The sequence below is a fragment of the Saccopteryx bilineata genome, chromosome 6, assembly GCF_036850765.1.
Source record: "Saccopteryx bilineata isolate mSacBil1 chromosome 6, mSacBil1_pri_phased_curated, whole genome shotgun sequence".
NCBI lineage: Eukaryota > Metazoa > Chordata > Mammalia > Chiroptera > Emballonuridae > Saccopteryx > Saccopteryx bilineata.
Window position 1 is genome coordinate 109930714 of NC_089495.1, and position 5727 is coordinate 109936440.

The window sequence follows — 5727 nt, forward strand, 5'->3', positions numbered from 1 at the left end:
GCGGCCCGCGCTCCGGCGGTCGGGCGGGCGGCGCCGCGGGAAGCGGAAGTCGGGGCGGGGCGGGGGCGCGCGGAGCCCGCACAGGCCGCGGGCTGCTGGGCGCCGTGGCCCGGGCGGGGCTGGGGGTCGCCGGGTGGCCGCTCACGGGCCTCGGCTGCCGAATGGCCTGCGGTCCCCTAGGCTGCCGGAGGCCCTTTGTGCGCCGGCTCCCGCAGAACTCAGGCGGGGGAAGGGGCCGGAGGTGTAAGGTGTCGGAGAACTGACAAGTCTTCAGGGTGGCTAACCTTGCTGGGACTCGGGGCTGGAGGCCTTAATTTTACATTGTAATTGAGTACAAAAGGAAAGGAAGTGATTAAAAATAAATTCACTATTGCTGGTGGGGAAAAAACATTTTCCATTCTGCCACTGATGAAAACTAGAAGTCCAAGTCCGCCTCTCTGATCTTTAGGCTATTACTGTGGCTCTGGCCATGTATTAGAGAGCACTGCTCAAAGAAGGTGTTGCATGCCAGAGTAAAGGAATTTTTTTAGGGCTCTAAGACACAGTCAAGGGTCCGGATCTGTTTCTGGAGCTGCTCAGTGTCACACTCAGTCACAGCCTGCGGACTGCTTTGCTTCAGGCTTCATTTCTACATAGGATTTTCTTCCTTAAAACGAGAGGGAGTTTTTTTATTTTAGTTTTCTGCCCTGTTTGTGTGTGGTGTTGGACTATTACCAGTGTAACTGATTTGGGAGAGCTTGAATATCTGACATGCTACACAACTGGATAGACCTCCCCAAGGGAGGAGGTGCTATGAAAGACTCCACACTCACAATAAATGGGGGCTCGTGTCAAAACGGCATAAAACTGTCATTACAGCATCAGCACTTGGGAACTCGGGCTTCTAGAACAAAACTTAATTATAGAAGCAAGCCAGGGCATTTCAGTGACTTGCCCAAAGTAACATGTAACACACCTAGTGGGAAGCAGATCCAGGAACATAACCTCCTGTTACAACATCCTGGAGACCTGAGGGATGTACAGTGTCACCTGGTCTGGTGGCTTTTGCAAACTGGAAACAAGGCTTGGAGGAAGGTTTATTAAAGACAGACCCAGATCTCCTGTTAATAGATTAGAAGGAGCTCTGTACTTGGAGACAGGACATTTTCCTAAACACCCCTGTGTGACCTTTAGTGAGTCATTTAACCTAGTAAAGCCCTCGACCTTACCTTTGAACTGCCTGCTCTGGGAGCAGTTCCTCGTGTGCTGCCTGCCACTGCAGATCCCCGTTGGCTCAGTCATCCCCTCACTGCCCACACTTCACTTGTCTCTGTTCCCAAACTGTTCACATCCCCCAGGCCTTCCACATTTCTTCTCTTCATCTTTCCTCAACAACCTTCTGTTGGAATCCATGGGAGTCCGAAAAGACCAGAGTAACAGGCTTTATTAAAAGGAAGAAAGGAACCTTGCTGGGCACTTCTCGGGGGAGAAGAGCGCCAGTTACAGACTAGAGGCGAATTTTATAGCGTTTGGGAGAGCCTGAGGGGATACTGAGTCAAAAGTTCTGGTATGTTCCCTTTTATGGTTTTATGATTTCAGCTTTCTGGAATGCTCCTTCTTGGGGAGGTTGATCAGCTTTCTGGAACTCTTCTGCCTCAGAGCCCATTATCCAGTAAGTAAGGGTGAGGTCAGGCAGATAAGCGGAACATCAAGAGGGCAGTTTGGAATTCACGTATCTATCACCTTCAGCCTTAATTTAGTCTGTAAACTGAGAAGCAAGCAGGAAACTTCCCTGCGGAATTTTAATTCCTATTCTACAGGAGTTGACTGTTTAGCACAAGCTCTCGTGCGTTTTTCCTGTGCTTGCTGTTTTGCTTGCTGTTCTGTGAATGATACTGGTGAAGAAATAGCCTTAGACTCTAGGCTTAGAGGGACAATGCCCTTGCCCAGCATTGTACAGCTACAAAGGGAGGAGTTGAGATTCATCCAAGTTCTTTCCAATTCTAGTTCTCGTTCGATTCTAGTTGTTCAACAAGGTTCACGTTCTTAAGCACTCCGCTATACAATAATACCTTCCAGAAGGCTTCCTCTTAGAAGCAAGAACTAGAAGTTCTTTCTCATGAAATAAATCTTTCTCCATAATATTTTATAAAAATCACCTCAGCAGCTTGAAATTGCTTACAGCAATGGCTCTCTCTGCTCTCTTTGTTTTGGGAATAGAGAAACAAATGGACAAATGTCAAAAAGTTTAACATCTCTCAGCTCAGAGAACTGATTGGTGGCCCCTGAGTCATGAAAGTGTCCATGCAAACCTTGTCCTAAGGGTGATTGCCCAGGAATCTGATGTCCTCTTGAGAACCGAATTTTAGATTAATCACTGCTCTCAATGTAGGAAGGTCAAATAGTATTTCAGGTCTGGGTTCAAAACTGCAGAAAGATCAATGCCCTGGTCTCTTTGCTCTGGGTAGCTGTTTGCTGCACTTGGGATTACACAATCCAGGGGCATCACTGCAGCTGGCTCTGTGATGAAGGGGCGGGTGTGACATAGGACAAAGGTGATGGGACAGGCAGAGTGGCTAGAAGGAGCCTTTGCTATTTCAACAGAATTTCACAATGCACAGGTTAATGATACTGAAAGGAGAAATAATTTCACCACTTGAAGGATTTTGGCCCTCAGACTGTGTGGGTGTTTTTAACAAAGTGCTAGTTGGAGTTACAAATAATTTAAAAACAAATAATCTCTGATTCAAGAGTACTTTTAATTGATGAAAAAGAAGGAAAAATGCTTTGATTACACAATTTCAACTCCCAGAGAATATTCTTGGCAGCCGATGTAACTTTCATTGAACGAGGCTCTGTCGACCCAAACTAAGTGCTGGAAACACAGAAATGAAAGAGACAGTGGCTGGCCTCAGAGAAACCTCAGTCCAGTGGAGGAGGAGGAGACAAATCGCTACAATCTGGGGATGGTATGTGGCAAGAGGGGTGTGGGTGGTGTGGCCTCCCAGAGAAGAGTGTGAGCAGAGGATGGAAAAGAGGGTTTCAGAGGAGGCCCCCAAGAGAGCCCCATATCACAGTGAGTTTTGAAAGGTAAGTGGCCTTTTTAGAAAGGGATAAAAGGTCTGTTGATGTACGACTTAGGGCTCTTAGTTGCAACCAACAGATGCTAATTCTGGCTGATGGAGCACGGAAGGACACAGAGTGATATTCATGACCACTGAATGAGTAATGGAGCACCCTGAATGACCTCCCGAAACAAGTCCCCAAGCCCACTCAGGACAGGTCAGCCGTGGAAACCACGGCTGCAGCTCCTGCAGAGTTCCAGATGGCAGAGTCTGCGCCACTGTCCCTGCTGGACGAGGGTCCCTGCCTCTTAGCTACTGCTCCTCCAAAGCAGGGCACTTCCTCACCAGCTTTCCCTGGTAAGCCATTTCTATGCCATGCCCACTGCCTTGTGTTGCTCATTTCCAAGTTGATATGTAGATGCAACTGATAGAAGGAGCAAGGGTCACCTGCCTGTACCCTGCAAAGGGGCTGGGATTTCTGGCTTCCGGCTTGTAGAGGCAGAACTCACTTGTCAGGAAATTCTCTGATCATGGGCAAGGTTTTCAGAAGGGGCAAGCAGCCAGAAAACAGGACACATGCCCATACCAGAAGGACCAAGCATTCCTCCCATCCAAGTACTAACCAGGCCCGACCCTGCTTAGCTTCCGAGATCAGACGAGATCGGGCGCGTTCAGGGTGGTATGGCCGTAGACAGACCAAACATTCCTTTCCGAGGAAATGGCAGATGCAAAAGGCATGAGGTGTGGAGCAGAGCAGCACATTCAGGTGATGTGGCAGTCTGGCTCTGCTGGGAAAGGGGGCAGGGGACTGGAGTGAGGGAAGAGCCACTGGCTGAGTTCTCCAGTGATCCTGAATCTACTAGATCTACTCACTGTCTCCTACTGAGAGTTACTCCTTGTCTGGCCAGGAGCCTTGCCTGTGGTGTGTTTAGGCACTATCTGTTGAAATGAATCATTGAATAAATCTGTTGAGTTGCATCACTCTTGTGGTTTACTAGTATGATTGCAGGCATATGCAGTCGTCTCTCTCTCACACACACATGCATCTTTTCCTACAACTGTGCCTATCTGCAGTAGATACTTTCTAAAGGCTAATTTGCTTTAAATACAGGAAATATTCAGTTACTAACTCTTAGAGCCACATCCACACCTATAGATGATGCTTTCGTTTAGCTGTAATATCAAAACTGGTTTTGAAATTGGTAATAAAATGTGGCTTAAGAAATAGAATGAACAAGAATATGTCTCAATAAAAGAAGTGAAAAACATTACCAAATTCGTGCACCTTTCACACTCACCAGATTAATAATGCAAAGTCGGCATGACAAGCATTTCCTAAACATTTAAAAACTAGGAGGCCATTTCTGTCTGCCTTCTCTTCTGAAGCTACAAAATCCCTTGTAATGGTTTGTTTAGTAGAAATGCAAACTTATCAGAAGTACCATATGAATAACTTTTCTCCTTCAGGTTATTTTTTTCATTTCTCATCTTCACACATGAAAACAATCAGATACCTCTCTCTGCGTTTTCAGAAGCAACATGCACTCATATTCAGCTTGATCGGCCAAAGAAGTGCTGCCTCGGCCCAGGGACATGACCATCAGGTCTGGAGGAGCAGCTCATAGTTTGTCACTGTTAACCAGAGGGGAGCAGGCAGCACAAGTGATGGCAGGGCAGTTGTCTTTGAACCATCATGCTAGACTGTCTCAATCCTACAGTTTTGTTTTGTTTTGTTTTTTTAAAGATTTTAGTTATTGATTTTATGAGGAGGTGAGGATAGAGCGAGAAGTATCAACTCATAGTTGCTTCACTTCAGTTGTTTATTAATTGCTTGTTGTATGTGCTTTGACCGGGCAAACCCAGGGCCTTGAACCAGCATCCTCAGCTCTATCCACTGCGCCACCACAGGTCAGGTACCGTACAGTTCTTAAATCTGCCTTCTTCTCACATGTATTTTGGTCACTGTGATAAGTGGTTGATTTGAAGTTTCACACTGTCCTCTTATAGAGAATCCCCTTCTATGAACCCAACAAGACAGCCAAAGAAAGGCTTTCTATTATAAAGAAAGGCTTTCTATTGTATCAAAATCTAAAATGATAGATTTTGTATCCTATCATTTCATATATGGTTAAAAATTACACTTGCTATTTTACACCAAAAAGTGTGAGAGGATGCTGAGTAGGACTTCTCTTGTCCCAAACTGGTGTGAAGGCTCAAAGCTCAGAGAAAGAGATCCTAAACACCATGCATTCTAGAGAAAGCCACCACAGGTGGGTTGATAACACCTCCTCGTAGAGTTAACCAAGAGGAACCTGTGGCCAGTCATCCGTCAGCCTGACCCTCCATGCCCAGGGTCTGTTTCACAGCCTGAACTGACAGAGGAATCAATCAGGTGGCTGGGGGACATTTTTCTCATTAGTCAGCAGCAAATTGTAGGGGGCAGGAGCAGTGCAGGGCTTGTGTCGAGAGGCCTGTTCCTCTCCACAAAATCGTTGGAGTCACCAAACACTGAGGGGAAGACGTTTAGCTCTCTCTCCAGCTGTGTGTACTGTCCAGGCAGTTTAGCATGATGAGGGTTTCTAGAGAGAGCATGGTGTGTGTCTTGGGACAGCTGAAGTGCTGGGTTAAAGAGACAGCGGCCTGGAGAAGGGCAGCGGGACTCGCAGCAGTTCCCGTGGCTCTA